The sequence below is a fragment of the Phocoena phocoena genome, chromosome 7 (genome assembly GCF_963924675.1).
Source record: "Phocoena phocoena chromosome 7, mPhoPho1.1, whole genome shotgun sequence".
In the NCBI taxonomy this organism is placed as follows: domain Eukaryota; kingdom Metazoa; phylum Chordata; class Mammalia; order Artiodactyla; family Phocoenidae; genus Phocoena; species Phocoena phocoena.
In genome coordinates, this window is record NC_089225.1 from 3,521,737 (window position 1) to 3,544,699 (window position 22,963).

Below are 22,963 nucleotides of genomic sequence, written 5' to 3' on the forward strand. Positions count from 1 at the left end.
CCAGTCTAATGGAGAAGGAGCGGGGCTTCATCTAGTGTCTCCACTGGCTTTGAGCCTTTGTGGTAATAACTGTGATGGTAGGGTGAGCTTGGTGCCCAGGCAGTCAAATCCAAGTGGGCAGGGGAGGGCTTCTCCCTCTGTACATTAGGGCTGGTGCCTTTGGGTAAGACTCTCCCTCATCACTGGAAATCTATTCCCCCACTGGGATTATCTGTGGCAGCAGCCTTTGCTTTGATTCTGGTTGACTTAGTCATATGGGTCTTGGGTGGCCCCTCGTGGGTGAGGGGGTCAGGGTTCCCCACGTCTCTCAAGAATTTGGCCCTCAGCTCGGGGGACTTTTATAAGGGTATGCATTTGGGGTCTCTGGAAGTACTGATAGTTGCCTCATTTCTGTGGTGGTGACAGTAGCTTAGAGTTAGTATTAAACTCTCTCAACAGCCAGTCAGCCCCTTTTCTACCCCAAATTTATTAAAATATTTTGAATCTTGAGACTCGCCAAGTCCTCAGTTTCAGTTTCTAATTCTCCGTTATCCCCCACTGATTTTTTTTAACACCTTAATTGGAGTATAATTGCTTTACAATGGTGTGTTAATTTCTGCTGTATAACAAAGTGAACCAGCTATACATATACATATAATCCCCATATCTCCTTCCTCTTGCGTCTCCCTCCCACCCTCCCTATCCCACCCCTCTAGGTGGTCACAGAGCACTGAGCTGATCTCCCTGTGCTATGCGGCTGCTTCCCACTAGCTATCTATTTTACATTTGGTAGTGTATATATGTCCATGCCACTCTCTCACTTCGTCCCAGCTTACCCTTCCCCCTCTCCGCGTCCTCAAGTCCATTCTCTACGTCTGCATTCCTGTCTTGCCCAAGTTTCTTCAGAGCCATTATTTTTTTTAGATTCCATATATATGTGTTAGCATATGGTACTTGCTTTTCTCTTTCTGACTTACTTCACTCTGTATGACAGATTCTAGGTCTATTCCCCCACTGATTTGACTTTCTGAATCGGGTGTGCAGCCCCAGAGGGACGGGGTTGGGCGTAGGGTGGGGTGGAGCGGGGTGGAGCTGGGGGGATGGGGAGGGTGGCCACACTGACCTGTGTGAGGAGGTGTGCCTTCCCGATCTTGAGGTGTCCCTATTGTTCTCGTCAGGACTTGGAGTGCTGGGAGGTCAGGGATGGGGTGTCACCTCTTCTTCCTTCCAAGGCCACCTCCTGGCCCTGTATCTGCTAACCCACAGTTGGGCTGGGGGTTGCCACTGGTGAGTCATGGCTGTTAACTAATGCTACGAGACCTTTCGAAGATCTTAGCCAGTTCTCCTAACGGTCGACAGCTACCTCCATCCTTAGAGTCAGGAAACACACACAAAGTCTTACACCTGCTGGGGGGCTTCATACTCTGTGGGGTGTTAACAGGTGGAGGACACATCCGAGGCACCAACCAGCTCTGATGAGTGATGCTCAAGGTGCAGCGGGACTCTGGTTTTCCTTTCACAGCTCGTACTTTGGGATGGGAAGCCAAGGCAACACCTCCGCATGGGCGGTATGCTGCAGGGCAAAGCAGTGCAAACCAACACCCACGAGTGTGGACCCTCCCAGACAGAATCACCTGCCTGGAGGGCCAGTCAACCATGCAAGCTAAGAGGCATCCTCCTGCTTGCAATGCCAATGTTAAATTAACTTTCCTTAAGCGGAGCACAGACTGCTGGGTGATGAGCACAAGAGGAAGGGCGATAGAGAAGTCCTGAAAAGGTTCACCATAAGCCCGGGGTGGGGTGGGCACCCTGGGAGGTCCAGGCAGAGTAAGACAGAGAGTGGGGTTGGACCTGGGGCATGTGCCTTTGTTAGAGTCTATGCGGGTGTACTTTGTGGTTTCCAGGCTAAGGCTGGATTGGAGTTTTGGTAAAGCTCTGCTGGGTCTTACCTAAGGGGCCCACAAAGGGAAGCCCTGGGAGGCGGGGGAGACTGTTGGTCACAGGGGTCACTGGGGGAATCCCACCAGGAACTTACCTTTATTTGTGACTCTGTGGGCTGCTATCTAGGACAGCTGCTTGCACGAGGGGCTAAGCCAGCTGAAGGCCCTGCGGACCGCTTGGCCAAACAAAATGGATGCCGAGGCAGGAACGCCATGGAGTAGCTCAGCTAAACTCTCGACGAGACCCAAACAGGTAATGGCTCACTACGACAAGAGTTTGTTTCTTGTTCATGTGGCTCTCCCAGACTGCTGAGCAGATCTCTAGGGTGGTGATTTTCCACGTGGTCACTCAGGGACACAGATGAGAGTGGTTCTGCCGTTTGGACGCGTGGCTTCCAAGGGGAGGAGAGTGGGGGCTTGGACGGTGGCCAGGGCTCAGGCATAGGCGTGGAGACCGAGTACAGCCTGGCCGTGTGCCGAAGAGGATGAGGGCGTGGAGAGAGATGCCCAGCGAGCCGCTGTCTGCCGCACTTAGTAAGGTCGCTTTAGAGCTGCGGAAACTCTCTGTGGACATGGATTGGCACTGTACTGCTATTTGCAGCAGGTGAAAAACTGGAAACAACCCAACGTTTAGCAGTGAGAGACTAGCAAAGATATCTACTCAGCGTGACATAGCACTGCTACTAGAGGTCATGTTGTGGGGACTATTCAAGGAGGTAAGAAAATGATAGTGTAAAATATTAACTGAAAAAAGCAGGGTACCAAGCTGAATATTCAATACCTCACCTTTGAAAAACACAGATCAGTAGGAAACGCTGAATTATTAACAGTGGTTTTCTCTGGGCAGCAGAATTATGAATAGCTTCTATTTCTTCTTCATGTTCCCCCTCCCTCCCCCAGTTCCTAATTTTCTGCAATGAATACAGATTTATAATCAGAAAAAAAATGTTACAAAATTACGTGCTGATTTACAAGGAGCAGGCATGAGGGCCCTCCCCTCCTCTCATGACCTGGTCTGTGTTGATTGATTCCTGCAATCGGCCGATTTGGGAGGCCTGCTGCAGCCTGGCAGAACTAAATCAGCCGCTGGCCCGGCAGGCCCAGCAGGAGATGTGGGCCTCCGCCATCACATTCCTTGGCTTTCTATTCACTGGAGGATCTACCTTTTCTGCTCTGATTCTCACGAAGCAGAGCGTAGGCTCACACTGCAACCCTAGGCCTTTGGAGGAGGACGGGGCAGGTGCCAAGGGGCTCTGACCCATGCAGACCCCGCCCTCGCATCACGGGGCTCTTGCTGCTCTGAGAGGGCCGTGGAGAGAGCGTGCTCCCCACACTTTGCCTGCGTGACGTACTTACCGCACAGACCAGCTCTGAAATCATGTTTGCTCGTCCAACAAATGAGAAGACAGTGCCAGAGGGGAAAGCGCCCAGCCATAACTGGTTGAGAATGAATGCAAAGAGGCGGCTGATTGCAAAGCCCTGGTGAAAGTCTGCTCTGCTCCCACTGAGCTGGTAGAAACGCATGAGTTTTCCTTTCCTGAGGAAGGGCTTAAAGAAGACAGTGCTCTCCTCTGTGGCCTGAGCTGTCATGATGGAAATCCTGACTTGTGGCACGTGGGTTTTGGAGGCACTTCTCTGTTGGAAGCTGGTTCAGTAGTGTAGCCTGGATGCAGAAGGATTAGCACCCAGGGGTCTGGTAGACTTGCCTAGAAGCATGAGCCCTCCTGCCAGAGCCCAGGGACAGGCGATGCTGGACTTAGGGTGAGCTGAGGGGCATTGCCAGTGAGTCAGGAGCAGCCCACAGCCAGAGGGCCTCTGGGCTGGTGGCACCACTGGGGCCTGGTCTCAGCTGTGCTGTGCCCAGTATTACTGAAGTTCATTTTTTTTTTTTTTTTTTTTTTTTGCGGTACGCGGGCCTCTCACTGTTGTGGCCTCTCTCGTTGCGGAGCACAGGCTCCGGACGCGCAGGCTCAGCGGCCACGGCTCACGGGCCTAGCCTCTCCGCGGCATGTGGGATCTTCCAGGACCGGGGTAAGAACTCGTGTCCCCTGCATCGGCAGGCGGACTCTCAACCACTGCGCCCCCAGGGAAGCCCTGAAGCTCATTTTCATTGCGATTTCAGTAAATCTCATACTGGATCCACCAGGAAGAGACTGCCTCTCTCCATCTAACACAAGCAGAAGGGTTAAAGGATTTAAGGGCAGGTGTTGGGCCCAGGACATGGGGCTGGCTGGGTGCCTGGCCCCAGAATATAAGACTCCTGTCCTCTGCTCTCACTGTGTGGGCCCTGGCAAGGCACACGCCCTTCTCCAGGAACTGGCAGGGAGTTTCCAGAGATAAGGACCCCAGAGGCTGCAGCAGGAGTCCAGGGCTGATCTCCTGGCTCAGAGCTGCTCCAGGTGTGCCCAGGGGAAGGCAGGCCTTCCTTGGACTGCAGCCAGTGGACCCCATAGGTCACGGTGATCAGAGAAGAGTGGTCATATTACCCCCAAACTGGGTAACCTCTTGGTGGGTGGGAGCCAAAAGACAGAACCAAGCCAAAGCTCAGGAGAAGGAAGGATTTATTACTTGCAGCAAGTAAGGAGAATGCCGGGGATCTTTCCCAAAGCAGTGTCTCCCAAAAAGCAAAACTGGGGACTTTTTAAGCTAAGGGTACATGTGTATTCATGAAGGGGCTTGAGCAGAGGAGAATTCAGCATAGAACTGGGGCAAAGGCCGACAGAGTCCAAGCTTTAGTTGACTGAAGTCAGGAGGGCCACATCATCTTTCCATCCTCCACCTGGGTGGGGACCTTGGTTCCTGAAGAACTCAAAGATTTACTATTATGTATAGTCCTTGAGGAGGAACTAGGACTCTGCTTTACCACTGCACGATGGTTTGACTGCCTTTTCTCTGTTCCTGCATTCCTTTGTCCCCTTAAGATCATTAATTACTGAGACCTGTTCAAGGGCAAGCTTTGTGGCCAGGCTTAGATCCCAAACTGGCTTAAGCCAAAATGGCTTCTCTTATGTCAAGAAAGCCATGCCTGGGGCTTCCCTGGTGGTGCAGTGGTTAAGAATCCGCCTGCCAATGCAGGGGACACGGGTTTGAGCCCTGGTCCGGGAAGATCCCACGTGCTGCGGAGCAACTAAGCCCCGGCACCAAAACTACTGAGCCTGCGCTCTAGAGCCTGCGAGCCACAACTATTGAAACCCGCGTGCCTAGAGCCCGTGCTCCCCAACAAGAGAAGCCACCGCAATGGGAAGCCCGTGCACCGCAACGGAGAGTAACCCCTGCTCGCCGCAACTAGAGAAAGTGTGTGCAGCAATGAAGACCCAACGTAGCCCAAAATAAATAAATAAATAACTTTATTTAAAAAAAAAAGCCATACCTGGTTCTCTTTCTTCCGGGATCCCCTAACCTGTCTGCTTACAGTCACTGGTGCAGGGGGAAGATGGCAGGCGAAGTCCAGCCTCAGAGATGGAAGGCCTGGGGCGGAGGCAAGCCCACAGTCAACCCAATGCACAAGCAACAGAAATAGAGGCTCGTCCAGCCTGTCTCAGCACCACTGTCCCTGACACTATCCTTCCTCCTCAGGAGTCCTGGAGTCCTTTCTCTAGTAGTCTCACTCCCAACACCCCCCCACCCCCACCCCAGGTAGAAATCTGTGTTCTGGCAAGGGTTTGACACCACCCTGTCCGGGGCCCAAGCAGGCTTGTTTGTGGAGCAGGGCTGGGCTCCCGTGGAGTTTGCTTTGGCCATTATTGGTTACTGTTGTTGTCTTGGTTTACTCCTCCCTCTGGGCATGTGTTGGCTGGTGTGCTCTCACTGCAGGGGTTTCTATTTCCAGTCTCATGCCTAATTAGATTATGGAAAACTCTGAGGCCTCAGCCAGCAGGTAGGAGAATAATTGAAGGACCACAACAACAACAAATATTTTTTGAATGAGGTCTTCTTGGTAGTTGCAAAATGGCGACAAAAATAACAACATTAAACCACACGTTCATGAGTGTTTGCCATAAACCAGCACTTTTCCTACATTATCTCACAAACCTTCAGTTTACTGTTGAAGGAATAGACAGCGAGCCTTTGCGGGATTCCAAGGCTAGTCAGTGGCACAGGTGGTGCCCCAGCCCAGCTGGGGCTTGCTCTCCAGCACTAGACCCTGTTCCCTGGGCTCCTGTCTCCCCTGACCTCCTTCCTATGTGAGCAGAAACCTCCCTGTCACTGTCAGTGTCGGCAGCACCCATGCAGGGCTGCCCTTCCTCACATAGGCCAGCCCCCTTCCAGCCCCAGCCCGCTGCTTGCTGGTTTAGGCTCCAGCGGGGGTTGGACGGGGGACCCCTTCCAGGGCCCGAGAGTGGGGTCTTGTCTAACATGCGGACATGAATTGTCCAAGGAGGCACACATGCTGACAGAGCAAGAGACTTTATTGGGAAGGGGCCCTGGTAGAGAAGAGCAGGGTAAGGGAACCCGGGAGAACTGCTCTGCCACGTGGCTCACAGTCTCAGGTTTTACGGTGATGGGGTTACTTTCCGGGTTGTTTCTGGCCAATCGTCTTGCTTGGTCCATATTTGGTCTGACTCAGGGTCCTTCCTGGTGGCACACGCAGCTCTCAGCCAAGGTGGATTCCAGTGAGAAGGGTTCTGGGAGGCTGGTCATCTCCTCCCTCTTGTGGCCCCTCCTGGATTCTCCCGGTTAGTTTTCGGTGGCAGCACCATGTTGGTTATCGGTACCACCTGTTGTGAGACAGCTCAGGCAAGCGGGCTTGGCCAAGGTGGGGGGATTCAGTCAACAGTTCCCTCACAGTGGGGGTGGGGTAGGCAGATGCTGGGGCTCTGGGAAAGTGTCTTAGCTCTGAGCAAGGGCCCTTGCGAAGGGGAAGGCAGCCCCTCTCTGCCTCGAGGTGTTTCCGTATCTAGATGTGGCCTGCTCCCAGCCTGCGGGTGAGGTCACACAGCAGGGGGTACCGCCAAGGACGCATGGGGCTGGGGGGGGCGTGAGGTCAGCTGGAGGACGGAGCTCCAGCCAGCCCAGGATGCCTTACTGTTGCTGCAGCTCCCTGCTGAAGTCACTTTAACTGAGACTAACCCAGGTCTGCACTGAGCATCTTAGAGCTTAACTGATTTGTTTGCAAGACTCACTGTGATACAGTTTTCATTCCAGGACATGGGTTCAGCCATTTCAACAAATCCCTGTGTGGTCTTCATTCAATCCCGAATTTAAGATCCCCAGTCACTGTGGTGTGCAAGGAACTAGATGTCCTGGAGATGTCCTGCCTCCGCGAGTCGTGATTCTGGGGTCTGGTGAGGAATCTCTCCAGAGAATCTCTCCGGCCTCTCTCCACGTTTATGCTTTCACAACCGGAATTACTTTTCCCAAAGAACATAGCATAGAATCTTTTTAGTCTTTGAGAATACTGTGCACATGTCAGATTCTAAAAGCCTAGCTGCATTTTCAAAAATGAAATGAGAAAAGTGGGGAAACCCAGCAATACATGTGCAGTGAAATTGAAGGTGGCACAGAGTTAAACCTTCCTCGTCCCACCCACTCACCCCTCCCGCCTGGGCTGCCCTTCAGTGAACCTCACAGAAAAGGCACTGATGGGATTAGGGAGAATCCAGGTGATGGCAACAGCTGGACCCAGAGGATGAGCTCATTTTAACTTAACTTCTCTGAAACCATGTTTCCTAGGTGATCACATCCTAGCTCCTAAGATACTTTTGCTCTCTGTTAATTTCATGTCCTATCTGACTACTGATCTTTTGAAATAGACCTTTCCAATTTCCTATAATTATGATGTTAGACATTTCTGGGGTTCAGTCCCCTGAAAAGAAATGTTTCATGAATGCCATAAACACCTCTCTGGGAGTAGAGCCTGTCATTGGATTGAGCCTTCCCGTGGAGACATGGCTAAGTCTCTCCAAAATCCCTTCTTCCCCGACATGAATTTATTTAAGTTGCCTCTGTTTTTATGAAACACATTTTTTAAAGGCATTGGAACACAGAAACTTGACAGCTCTGTTCTCTTGTGAAGTCAGTTTCCCCTGGCTCTGAATTGCAAAAAATCCCATCTTTTTATCAAGATTTCTTCCCTCTTTGTGAGTGATGTATCCAAGTGTTATATTTCAGGGGACCTGACCTAGAGCTATTTGGCTACAGCATGAGCTATTCAAGGACAGGGACGGACCTGCAGGTATTCAGAGATCATCAGGGCCACTGCTTCATTTCAACAGGTCAGATGGCCTCTGACTGAAGCCGTGGGACCACCCTGTGGAACCTTGCGGGAGAGGTGGCCTCAGCTTTTGGGGCAAAAGACCTGCGGGGCAGCACTGTGGAGGGGAACCACTGCCCAGTGAGCCTAGAGGACAGAGCATCCAACCAAGGAGCGCTGTTCTCCAATCTTGAGATCTGGTGGAACTTCCTTGCTAGGGTTTGGACTTCCTTGGGACTCACCACCTTTACCTTCTCGCCCATTTCCCCCTTCTGGAATGGGATTGTCTATCCTCTCCCTGTCCCACCATTGTATTTTGGAAGTGCATAACTTGTCTGGTTTCACAGTTCACAGCTGGAGAGGAATTTTGCCTCAGGTTGAGTCATACCAAGCCTCTCACCCATGTCTGATTTAGATGATATTTAGATGAGACTTTGGCCTTGGAGTTCAGAGTTTTGGGGCTGTTGGGATGGAGTGAATGCACTTTGTCTGTGAGAAGGACATGAATTGGGGGGCCAGGGGAATATTACGGACTGAATGGAGACCATTTGTCAGGAAGAGCCCTGGACTGCTGACTCCTAGGGGATACTTCAGCCACAGAGATGAGGCCAGGCCTGTGGAGCCCAAGAAGCTGACTGCTCTCATGCGTGAGGAGTGAGGAGATGGGGCCGAGGCTAGGTGGCTTCTGTTCCCAGACACATTCTCACTGAGTCCTTGGAGCAGCCCTGTGAGGTGTGCACGTACACCCTGTCTTACAGGGATTTCCAGGCTCAGTGAGGTCAAGTGTTTCCCAATCTTGTGCCTTTTGCTCCATCAGCATACTCCCTCTAACACAGACTTTCTGGTTTTGAACCAAGGTCAGCTGTCTGCGTGAGATTGTGTAAAAAGACTCAGTATTCCCATACAGACAACCAGCTTCCCGAACCTCAGCAGACGGAGTATGATGAGTGCATTTTGATAGACTCTGCTGTCGGCAGGGTTTGGGGCAAAGCTGACCTGGCCATGCGCTGTCTGAGCTGGGCCTCCCTTTCCAAAGCCTTGGTTTTCTCACTTTGTAAATTTCTGATTATGACCTCTGCCTCTTAGCAGTGCTGCTGATATTAAGCAAGAGAAAGTGTGTAAAGTGGCCCCCCCTTCCTCTTCCTCTCTTCCCCTCCCTCCATTGTCTCACTTGCCCCTCCCATAGTCCTATGTCTTCTGGTGGGGTTGTTGGGGTGTGGAAGGGAATGGTCACCCTGAGTGCCCATCCTCCCTGGGCACCGTGGTGGGACTTGCACCGATGTTATGTCACACTCCCAAAGCCTCGACCTGGCTGCTGTTCCAACGTTCAGTAAATCCACACTGAGGGTCTGCCAGGTGTTGGTCTCCATTCTAGGGGCTGGAGATTCAGCAGTGATCGAAACAGACACCTCTGCCCTCCAGGAGCCTACATGCTGTGCAGAAACAAACAAGTCAATAAAATGTAGAACAGGTGACATGCTGAATAGTACTGAGAAGAAAAATAAAGGTGAAGGAGGTGGGGTGTCAAGTGGGAGGTTTGTAACTACAAATAGGTGTCCTGAGAAGTTGTTTGAGCAGAAGCCTGAAGAAGATGAGGGAGGAAGTCGTGTGAGGTCTGGGAGGAGTGTTCCAGGCAGAGAGAACAGCATGTGCAAAGGCCCTGCAGTGGGTGTTTGGGAGGTAGAGACCAGAATTAGCCCAGCCTGCTGGGCCAGTGCAGGGGCTTCAGCCCTCGCTCTCAGTGAAGTGGGAAGTCACCAGGGAGCAGGAAGGAGGGACAAGAGCTGACTTTCATTAGAGAGGGCAAGGGTGGGGGGCTGAGCAGGAACACAGTGGGAGATGAGGTGGCTCAGGCTAGGGGTTAGCAGAGGGGTGGTGAGAAGTGCTCGGAACCCGAGTCTATTTGAAGGCAGAGACCACTGATGCCTTGTTGGGTTGTGTATGGGCCCAAGTGGGGTCAGAGCTGATGCCATGGTTTGTGGCTGAGCAACTGGCTGCCTGGAGCTGTGATGCCTGGATGGGCTGGGCAGGCTGCTTTGGAATGTGGGGCTAAGACTCCCGAGGGTGGAGAGCAGACAGCAGGATGCACGGGACAGCAGGATGGATCAAGGGAGAGCCACTGACTGGACTCATGCCTTGGGGGTTTTTGGTGAGGGTGGTTTGCTTGCCAGGAGACTGGACAAGCCCTGGAAAGATCTGAGAGCAGCCAGAGAGGAGGGAGACCCAAGTTCGTTTCCTGGAATTGAGAGACTAGGATGAACTAGCAAGTAAGACAGGAAAGGAAAGGCAGGAGGAGAGCAGGCCTCATGTCTGGGGCCCAGACGTGGACCCTTCACTGGGAGAATGGAGGCAGCATCCTTCAGAGCTAAAGAGTGGGGGCGATCCTGGTCAGTGTATTTTTCTTTCTTTTTTTAAAGGAAAAGAATATTTATTATGTACTCTTTAGCTTACAAAACAAAACATTCAACATACATGTAATTTATGGAACACAATGACAATATAACCCTTTCCTTTGAATGCCCCTCATAGTTCAAGTTCTAGAATGTTCCCAGGGCCACGTGTCTTCCTTTTTAACCCTCAGCCTCCCCAGAGGTAATATCATTCTGAAATCTGTGTTTATCATTTCCTTGTTTAAAATAGGTTTATTAAATATATATTATCTCTAAACAATGTCATTTTATTTTGCTTTTTAAAAGTGTTGAGCGTTATAAAGGTGTTCTCAGCATTATCAGATGGTGCTAATTGTTTACCAAAGGGGTTGAACTAATGTACTCACCCTCTGGTGGCATGGAAGACTGTTCCTTGCTCCACATCTTAGCACATAGAATTATCAGACTTCTAACTTTTGCCAATCTAGTGGGAGTGAAATGATATCTCATTGTGATCTTAATTTCTATTTACCTTATGATTAAAGAGGTTGAACCTCTTTGTATACGTTTATTTGCCATTTGTGTTCCTTTTGTTATGAAATGCTTATGTCTTTTGCTTATTTTTCTGTTGGATTGTTTATCTTTTTGATTTACAGATATTCTTTTTATGTATGTTTTGAATACTAATCACTGTCAGTTGTATGTGTTGCAAATATCTTTCCCAAATTTGTATCTTTTCTTTTCCCCTTCATTACAGTATCTTTTTTTTTTTTAATTGGAGTATAATTGTTTTACAATGTTGTGTTAGTTTCTGCTGTACAGCAAAGTGGAGTTCCCTGTGCTCTACAGCAGGTTCTCATTAGTTATCTATTTCATACATATTGGTGTATATATGTCAATCCCAATCTCCCAATTCATCCCACCACCTCTTTCCTCCCTTGGTGTCCATATGTTTGTTTTTTTACATCTGTGTCTCTATTTCTGCCTTGTAAACTGGTTCATCTGTACCACTTTTCTAGATTCCACATATATGTGTTAATATATGGTATTTGTTTTTCTCTTTCTGACTTAATTCACTCTGTAGGACAGTATATTTTGATGATAGAAGATTTTAGTAATAATGCAGTAAAATTTACCAATGTTTCCCTTTATATTTTGTGCTTCATTGGTCTGGCTTAAGAAAGTCTTTCCCACTCATGGGAAGAGTCTCTATGATTTTTTAATGAAGAGTTTTAAACTTTTGATTTTAAAATTTAAATAATAAAGCCATTTGTAGTGAAAAGATGTCAGTTTGTCCGCACATAGGTAAACCATTGACTTAGAACTGTTTATTCCATGTTTTGAGGGTTGAATAGTCCCCAATGATCTGCAGTGTCACTTATGTCAATTATTAAGTTTGCATGATGGTTTATCTTTTTCTGAACGCTCTATTCTGTTCCACTGGTCATTTTGTATGTCCCTGAACTGATAACTGATAACTGGTAGGACAAATTCCCCTTCAAAATTCTTCATGAATTCTTTGGCCTTTGCTGTTTTCCTTCGAAAAACTTTAGAATCGGAGGACCTTCAAGGTGTCAGAGGAGTAAGAGGTGAAGATCACCTTCCTCCCCAAAAATACATCAAAAATACATCTACATGTGGAACAATTCCTACAGAACACCTACAGAATGCTGGCAGAAGACCTCAGACTTCCCAAAAGGCAAGAACTCCCCATGTACATGGCCGTGTGGCTGACAGGGTCTTGGTGCTCTGGCCGGGTTTCAGGCCTGAGCCTCTTAGGAGGGGAGAACCCAGTTCAGGACATGGGACCACTAGAGACCTCCCAGCCCCATGTAATATCAAATGGCGAAACCTCTCCCAGAGATATCCATCTCAACGCTAAGACCCAGCCGCACTCAACGACCAGCAAGCTACAGTGTTGGACACTGCATGCCAAACAACTAGCAAGACAGGAACACAAAACCACTCATTAGCAGAGAGGCTGCCTAAAATCACAATAAGTTCACAGACACCCCAAAACACAACACTGGATGCGGTCCTGCCAACCAGAAAGATAAGATCCAGCCTCATCCACCAGAACACAGGCACTAGTCCCCTCCACTAGGAAGCCTACACAACCCAATGGACCAACCTTACCCACTGAGGACAGACACCAAAAACAACGGGAACTACGAACCTGCAGCCTGTGAAAAGAGGACCATAAATGCAGTAAGGTAAGCAAAATGAGAAGACAGAGAAATAAACTGCAGATGAAGGATCAAGGTAAAAACCCATCAAACCAAACAAATGAAGAGGAAATAGGCAGTCTACCTGAAAAAGAGTTCAGAGTAATTATAGTAAAGATGATCCAAAATATTGGAAATCGAATGGAGAAAATACAAGAAATGTTTAACAAGGACCTAGAAGAAGTAAAGAGCAAACAAACAGTGATGAACAACACAATAAATGAAATTAAAAATTCTCTAGAAGGGATCAATAGCAGAATAGCTGAGGCAGAAGAATGGATAAGTGACTGGGAAGATAAAATAGTGGAAATAACTACTGCAGAGCAGAATAAAGAAAAAAGAATGAAAAGGATTGAGGACCTTCTCAGAGACCTCTGGGACAACATTAAATGTACAAACATATGAATTATAGGGGTCTCAGAAGAAGAAGAGAAAAAGGGACTGAGAAAATATTTGAAGAGATTATAGTTGAAAACTTCCCTAATATAGGAAAGGAAATAGTCAATCAAGGCCAGGAAGCTCAGAGAGTCCCATTAAGGATAAATCCAAGGAGAAACATGCCAAGATGAATACTAGTCAAACTATCAAATATTATACAAAGGAAATATGTTGAAAGCAACAAAGGAAAAGCAACAAATAACACAAGAGAATCCCCATAAGGTTAATAGCTGATCTTTCAGCAGAAACTCGGCAAACCAGAAGGGAGTGGCGGGACATATTTAAAAGTGATGAAAGGGAAAAACCTACAACCAAGATTACTCTACCCAGCAAAAATCTCATTCAGATTCGACAGAGAAATTAAAACCTTTACTGGCAAACAAAAGCTAAGAGAATTCAGCACCACCAAACCAGCTTTACAACAAATGCTGAAGGAACTTCCCTAGGCAGGAAACACAAGAGAAGGAAAAGACCTATAATAACAAACCCAAAACAATTAAGAAAGTGGGAATAGGAACATACATATTGATAATTACCTTAAATGTAAATGGATTAGATGCTTCAACCAAAAGACATAGACTGGCTGAATGGATACAAAAATAAGACCCATATATATGCTGTCTACAAGAGACCCACTTCAGACTTAGGGACACATACAGACTGAAAGTGAGGGGATGGAAAAAGATATTCCACACAAATGGAAATCACAGCAATTCTCATATCAGACAAAATAGACTTTAAAATAAAGACTATTAGAAGAGGCAAAGAAGGACACTACATAATGATCAAGTGATCAATCTAAGAAGAAGATATAACAATTGTAAATATTTATGCACCCAACATAGGAGCACCTCAATACAGAAAGCAAATGCAAACAGCCATAAAAGGGGAAATCAACAGTAACACAATCAGAGTGGGGGACTTCAACACCACACTTTCACCAATGGACAGATCAACCAAAATGAAAATAAATAAGGAAACACAAGCTTTAAATGACACATTAAACAAGATGGAGTTAATTGACATTTATAGGACATTCCATCCAAAAACAAAAGAACACTTTCTTCTCAAGTGCTCATGGAACATTTTCCAGGATAAATCATATCTAGGGTCACAAATCAAGCCTTGATAAATTTAAGAAAATTGATATTGTATCAAGTATTTTTTCCGACCACACTGCTATGAGACTAGATATCAATTACAGGAAAAAAACGGTAAAAAATACAAACACATGGAGGCTAAACAATACTCTACCAAACAACCAAGAGATCACTGAAGAAATAAAAAAATACCTAGAAAGAAATGACAATGAAAACACAATGAACCAAAACCTACGGGATGAAGCAAAAGCAGTTCTTAGAGGGAAGTTTATAGCAATAAAATCCTACTTCAAGAAACAAGAAACATCTCAAATAAACAACCTAACCCTACACCTAAAGCAATTAGAGAAAGAAGAACAAAAAAAAACCCCCAAAGTTGGCAGAAGGAAAGCAATCATAAAGATCAGATCAGAAATAAATGAAAAAGAAATGAAGGAAACGATAGCAAAGATCAATAAAATGAAAAGCTGGTTCTTTGAGAAGATAAACAAAATTGATAAACCATTAGCCAGACTCAACAAGAAAAAAGGGAGAAGACTCAAATCAACAGAATTAGAAATGAAAAAGGAGAAGTAACAACTGACACTACAGAAATACAAAGGATCATGAGAGACTACCACAAGCAACTCTATGCCAATAAAAGGGACAACCTGGAAGAAATGGACAAATTCTTAGAAATGCACAACCTGCCAAGACTGAATCAGGAAGAAATAGATAATATGAGCAGACCAATCACAAGCACTGAAATTGAAACTGTGATTAAAAATCTTCCAACAAACAAAAGGCCAAGACCAGATGGCTTCACAGGTGAATTATATCAAACATTTAGAGAACAGCTAACACCTATCCTTCTCAAACTCTTCCAAAATATAGCAGAAGGAGGAACACTCCCAAACTCATTCTATGAGGTCACCATCACCCTGATACTAAAACCAGACAAAGATGTCACAAATAAAGAAACCTACAGGCCAATATCACAGATGAACATAGATGCAAAAATCCTCAACAAAATACTAGCAAACAGAACCCAACAGCACATTAAAAGGATCATACACCATGATCAAGTGGGGTTTATTCCAGGAATGCAAGGATTCTTCAATATATGCAAGTCAATCAATGTGATACACCTTATTAACATATTGAAGGAGAAAAACCATATGATCATCTCAATAGATGCAGAGAAAGCTTTCGATAAAACTCAACACCCATTTATGATAAAAACCTTCCAGAAAGTAGGCATAGAGGCAACTTTCCTCAGCATAATAAAGGCCATATATGACAAACCTAAAGCCAACATTGTTCTCAATGGTGAAAAACTGAAATCATTTCCACTAAGATCAGGAACAAGACAAGGTTGCCCACTCTCACCACTGTTATTCAACATAGTTTTGGAAATTTTAGCCACAGCAACCAGAGAACAAAAAGAAATAAAAGGAATCCAAATCAGAAAGGAAGAAGTAAAACTGTCACTCTTTGCAGATGACATGATGCTATACATAGAGAATCCTAAAGGTGCTTCCAGAAAACTATTAGAGCTAGTCAATGAATTTGGTAAAGTAGCAGGATACAAAACTAATGCACAGAAATTTCTTGCATTCCTCTACACTAATGATGAAAAATCTGAAAGGGAAATTAAGGAAACACTCCCATTTACCATTGCAACAAAAAGTATAAAATAACTAGTAATAAACCTACCTCAGGAGACAAAAGACCTGTATGCTGAAAGCTATAAGACACTGATGAAAGAAATGAAACATGATACTAACAGATGGAGAGATATACCATGTTCTTGGATTGGAAGAATCAACATTTTGAAAATGACTATACTACCCAAAGCAATCTACAGGGTCAATGCAATCCTTATCAAACTACCAATGGCATTTTCCACAGAAGTAGAACAAAAAATTGCACAGTTTGTATGGAAGCACAAAAGACCCCGAATAGCCAAAGCAATCTTGAGAACGAAAAACGGAGCTGGAGGAATCAGGTTCCCTGACTTCAGAGTATATTACAAAGCTACAGTAATCAAGACAGTATGGTACTGCCATAAAAATAGAAATATAGATCAGTGGCACAGGATAGAAAGACGAGAGACAAATGCACACACATATGGTCACCTTATCTTTGATAAAGGAGGCAAGAATATACAATGGAGAAAAGACAGCCTCTTCAATAAGTGGTGCTGGGAAAACTGGACAGCTTCATGTAAAAGAATGATATTAGAACACTCCCTAACACCATACCCAAAAATAAACTCAAAATTGATTAAAGACTAAATGCAAGGGCAGACACTATCAAACTCTTAGAGGAAAACAGGCAGAACACTCTTTGACATAAATCACAGCAAGATCCTTTTTGACCCACTTCCTAGACTAAGAAATAAAAACAAAATAAACAAATGAGACCTAATGAAACTTAAAAGCTTTTGCACAGCAAAGGGAACCATAAACAAGACCAAAAGACAACCCTCAGAATGGGAGAAAATATTTTCAAATGAAGCAACTGACAAAGGATTAATCTCCAAATTTCACAAGCAGCTCATGCAGCTCAATATCAAAAAGCAAACAACCCAATCCCAAAATGGGCAGAAGACCTAAATAGACATTTCTCCAAAGAAGATATACAGATTGCCAACAAACACATGAAAGGATTCTCAACATCATTAATCATTAGAGAAATGCAAATCAAAACTACAATGAGATATTATCTCACACCGGTCAGAATGACCATCATCAAAAAATCTACAAACAATAAATGCTGGAGAGGGTGTGGAGAAAAGGGAACCCTCTTGCACTGTTGCTGGGAATGTAAATTGATACAGCCACTATGGAAAACAGTATGGAATTTCCTTAAAATCTACAAATAGAACTACCATATGACCCAGCAATCCCAATACTGGGCATATACCCTGAGAAAACCATAATTAAAAAGAGTCATGTACCACAATGATCATTGCAGCTCTATTTACAATAGTCAGGATGTGGAAGCAACATAAGTGTCCACTGACAGATGAATGGTTAAAGAAGATGTGGCACTTATATACAATGGAATATTACTCAGGCATAAAAAGAAATGAAACTGAGTTATTTGTAGTGAGGTAGATGAATCTAGAGGCTGTCATAGAGTGAAGTACGTCAGAAAGAGAAAAACAAATATGGTATGCCAACACATATATATGGAATCTAGAAAAAAAAAAGGTTCTGAAGAACCTAGGGGCAGGACAGGATAAAGACACAGGCATCAAGAATGTACTTGACGGGGAGGGGGAAGGGTAAGCTGGGACAAAGTGAGAGAGTGGCATGGACATATACACACTACTAAATGTAAAATAGATAGCTAGTAAGAAGCAGCCACATAGCACAGGTTGGTCAGCTCCGTGCTTCGTGTCCACCTAGAAGGGTAGGATAGGGAGGGTGGGAGGGAGACGCAAGAGGGAGGGAATATGAGGAAATACGTATATGTCTAGCTGATTCACTTTGTTATACAGCAGAAACTAACACACCATTGTAAAGCAATTATGCTCCCATAAAGATGTTTAAAAAAAGAGAAATAAGAACTTACAATAATATAACGCAATTTTGTTTTGTCAAATATTTGGCATAGACTATTGTGTTTCTATTTCCATGTTACTGATGAAGAAAGCTAACAGTTTCAGAATTAAAATGGATGGAGACAGATACACCAGAAATACATCTACACGTGGAACAGCTCCTACAGAACACCTACTGAACATTGGCAGAAAACCTCAGACCTCCCAAAAGGGAAGAAACCCCCCACGTACCTGGGTAGGGCAAAAGAAAAAAGAGTAAACAGAGAGAAAAGAATAGGGATGGGACCTGCACCAGTGGCAGGGAGCTGTGAAGGAGGAAAGGTTTCCACACACTCGGAAGCCCCTTCGCGGGCAGAAACTGCAGGTGGCGGAGGGGTAAAGCTTCAGAGACGCGTAGGAGAGCGCAGCCACAGGGGTGCGGAGGGCAAAGCGGGGAGATTCCCGCACAGAGGACCAGGGCCGACGGGCACTCACCAGCCCGAGAGGCTTGTCTGCTCACCCGCCTGGGCGGGCGGGGCTGGGGGTTGAGGCTTCAGCTTCAGTTGGAGCGCCGGGAGAGGACTGGGGTTGGCGGCGTGAACACAGCCTGCAGGGGTTTAGTGCACCACAGCTAGCCAGGAGGGAGTCCGGGAAAATGTCTGGAGCTGCCGAAGAGGCAAGAGACTTTTTCTTCCCTCTTTGTTTCCTGGTGCGCGAGGAGAGGGGACTAAAAACGCTGCTTAAAGGACCTCCAGAGATGGGCTCGAGACGCAGCACAGGTCACTCTCCACACCTCCCTTCCAGGGAGCCTGTGCAGCCCGCCACTGCTAGGGTTCCGAAATCCAGGGACAACTCCCCCGGGAGAACACACGGCGCACCTCAGGCTGGTGCAACGTCACGCCGGCCTCCTCCGTACCCCTCCCTCCCCCTCAGCCTGAGTGAGCCAGAGCCCCCGAATCATCTGCTCCTTTAACCCCGTCCTGTCTGAGCGAAGAACAGACGCCCTCCGGCGACCTACACACAGAGGGAGGGCCAAATCCAAAACTGAGCCCCTGGGAGCTGTGCGAACAAAGAAGAGAAAGGGATATCTCACCCAGCAGCCTCAGAAGCAGTGGATTAAAGCTCCACAATCAACTTGATGTACCCTGCATCTGTGGAATACACGAATAGACAACGAATTATCCCAAATTAAGGAGGTGGACTTTGAGAGAAAGATTTATGATTTTTTCTCCTTTTCCTCTTTTTGTGAGTGTGTATGTGTATGCTTCTGTGAGATTTTGTCTGTATAGCTTTGCTTCCACCATTTGCTCTAGGGTTCTATCTGTCCGTTTTTTGTTTGTTTGTTTTAAAGTTTTTTTTTCTCTTAATAATTACTTTTTTTATTTTAATAACTTTATTATATTTTATCTTACTTTATTTTAATTTACTTTATCTCCTTTTTCTCCTTCCTTCCCTCCCTCCTTCCTTCCTTCCTCCCTCCCTCCCTCCCTCCCTCCCTCCCTCCTTTCTTTCTTTCTTTCTACTTCTACTAATTCTTTCTTGCTAATTTTTCTCCCTTTTATTCTGAGCCGTGTGGATGAAAGTCTCTTGGTGCTGCAACCAGGAGTCAGTGCTGTGTCTCTGAGGTGGGAGAGCCAACGTCAGGACACTGGTCCACAAGAGACCTCCCAGCTCCACATAATATCAAATGGCAAAAATCTCCCAGAGATCTCCATCTCAACACCAGCACACCAGCTTCACTCAACAATGAGCAAGCTACAGTGCTGGACATCCTATGCCAAACAACTAGCAAGACAGGAACACAACCCCACCCATTAGCAGAGAGGCTGCCTAAAATCATAATAAGTCCACAGACACTCCAAAACACACCACCAGATGTGGACGTTTCCAACAGAAAGACAAGATCCAGCCTTATCCACCAGAACACAGGCACTAGTCCCCTCCACCAGGAAGCCTACACAACCCACTGAACCAACCTTAGCCACTGGGGACAGACATCAAAAACAATGGGAACTACAATCCTGCAGCCTGCAAAAAGGAGACCCCAAACACAGTACGATAAGCAAAATGAGAAGACAGAAAAACACACAGCAGATGAAGGAGCAAGATAAAAACCCACCAGACCTAACAAATGAAGAGGAAATAGGCAGTCCACCTGAAAAAGAATTCAGAATAACGATAGTAAAGATGATCCAAAATTTTGGAAATGGAATAGACAAAATGCAAGAAACATTTAACAGGGACCTAGAAGAACTAAAGATGAAACAAACAATGATGAACAACACAGTAAATGAAATTAAAAATACTCTAGATGGGATCAATAGCAGAATAACTGAGGCAGAAGAATGGATAAGTGACCTGGAAGATGAAATAGTGGAAATAACTACTGCAGAGCAGAATAAAGAAAAAAGAATGAAAAGAACAGAGGACAGTCTCAGAGACGTCTGAGACAACATGAAATGCACCAACATTCGAATTATAGGGGTTCCAGAAGAAGAAGAGAAAAAGAAGGGGACTGAGAAAATATTTGAAGAGATTATAGTTGAAAACTTCCCTAATATGGGAAAGGAAATAGTTAGTCAAGTCCAGGAAGCACAGAGAGTCCCATACCAGATAAATCCAAGGAGAAATACACCAATACACATATTAATCAACTGTCAAAAATTAAGTACGAAGAAAACATATTAAAAGCAGCAAGGGAACAACAACAGATAACACTCAAGGGAATCCTGATCTTTCTGCTCTTCTGATCTTTCAGCAGAAACTCTGCAAGCCAAAAGGGACTGGCAGGACATATTTAAAGTGATGAAGGAGAAAAACCTGCAACCAAGATTATTCTACCCAGCAAGGATCTCATTCAGATTTGATGGAGAAATTAAAACCTTTACAGACAAGCAAAAGCAAAAGCAGCCTTACAACAACTGCTAAAGGAACTTCTGTAGACAAGAAACACAAGAGAAGGAAAAGACCTACAATAACGAACCCAAAACAGTTAAGAAAATGGGAATAGGAACATACATATCGATAATTACCTTACATGTAAATGGACTAAATGCTGCCACCAAAAGACATAGGTTGGCTGAATGGATACAAAAACAAGACCCATATATTTGCTGTCTACAAGAGACCCACTTCAGATCTAGAGACACATACAGACTGAAAGTAAGGGGACAGAAAAAGATATTTCATGCAAATGGAAACTAAAAGAAAGCTGGAGCAGCAATTCTCATATCAGACAAAATAGACTTTAAAATAAAGACTATTAGAAGAGATGAAGAAGGACACTACATAATGGTCAAGGGATCAATCCAAGAAGAAGATATAACAATTGTAAATATTTATGCACCCAACATAGGAGCACCTCAATACATAAGGCAAATACTAACAGCCATAAAAGAGGAAATTGACAGTAACACATTCATAGTAGAGGCCTTAACACCCCACGTTCACCAATGGACAGATAATCCAAAATGAAAATAAATAAAGAAACACAAGTTTTAAATGATACATTAAACAAGATGGACTTAATTGATATTTATAGGACATTATAGGCAAAAACAACAGAATACACATTTTTCGCAAGTGCTCATGGAACATTCTCCAGGATACATCATATCCTGGTTTACAAATCAAGCCTTGGTAAATTTAAGAAAACTGAAATTCTATCAAGTATCTTTTCCAACCACAACGCTATGAGACTAGATATCAATTACAGGAAAAGATCTGTAAAAAATACAAACACATGGAGGCTAAACAATACACTACTTAATAATGAAGTGATCACTGAAGAAATCAAAGAGGAAATCAAAGAATACCTAGAAATAAATGACAATGGAGACTCGATGACCCAAGATCTATGGGATGCAGCAAAAGCAGTTCTAAGAGGGAAGTTTATAGCAATACAATCCTAACTTAGGTAACAGGAAACATCTCGAATAAACAACCTAACCTTGCACCTAAAGAAATTAGAGAAAGAAGAACCAAAAACCCCAAAGTTAGCAGAAGGAAAGAAATCATAAAAATCAGATCAGAAATAAATGAAAAAGAAATGAAGGAAATGATAGCAAAGATCAATAAAACTAAAAGCTGGTTCTCTGAGAAAATAAACAAAATTGATAAAGCATTAGCCAGACTCATCAAGAAAAAAAGGGAGAAGACTCAAATCAATAGAATTAGAAATGAAAAAGGAGAAGTAACAGCTGACACTGCAGAAACACAAAAGATCATGAGAGATTACTACAAGCAACTCTATGTCAATAAAATGGACAACCTGGAAGAAATGGACAAATTCTTAGAAATGCACAACCTGCCAAGACTCAATCAGGTAGAAATAGAAAATATGAACAGACAAGTCACAAGCACTGAAATTGAAACTGTGATTAAAAATATTCCAGGAAACAAAAACCCAGGACCAGATGGCTTCACAGGTGAATTATATCAAACATTTAGAGAAGAGCTAACACTTATCCTTCTCAAACTCTTCCAAAATATAGCAGAGGGAAGAACACTCCCCAACTCATTCTTCGAGGCCACCATCACCCTGATACCAAAACCAGACAAGGATGTCACAAAGAAAGAAAACTACAGGCCAATATCACTGATGAACATAGATGCAAAAATCCTCAACAAAATACTAGCAAACAGAATCCAACAGCACATTAAAAGGATCATACAACAATGATCAAGTGGTGTTTATTCCAGGAATGCAAGGATTCTTCAATATACGCAAATCAATCAACGTGATATACCATATTAACAAATTAAAGGAGAAAAACCATATGATCATCTCAATAGATGCAGAGAAAGCTTTTGACAAAATTCAACACCCATTTATGATAAAAACCCTGCAGAAAGTAGGCATAGAGGGAACTTTCCTCAACATAATAAAGGCCATATATGACAAACCCACAGCAAACATCATCCTCAATGGTGAAAAACTGAAAGCATTTCTGCTATGATCAGGAACAAGACACGGTTGCCCACTCTCACCACTCTTATTCAACATAGTTTTGTAAGTATTAGTGACAGCAATCAGACAAGAAAAGGAAATAAAAGGAATCCAAATCGGTAAAGAAGAAGTAAAGCTGTCACTGTTTGCAGGTGACATGACACTATACATAGAGAATCCTAAAGATGCTACCAGAAAACTACTAGAGCTAATCAATGAATTTGGTAAGGTAGCAGGATACA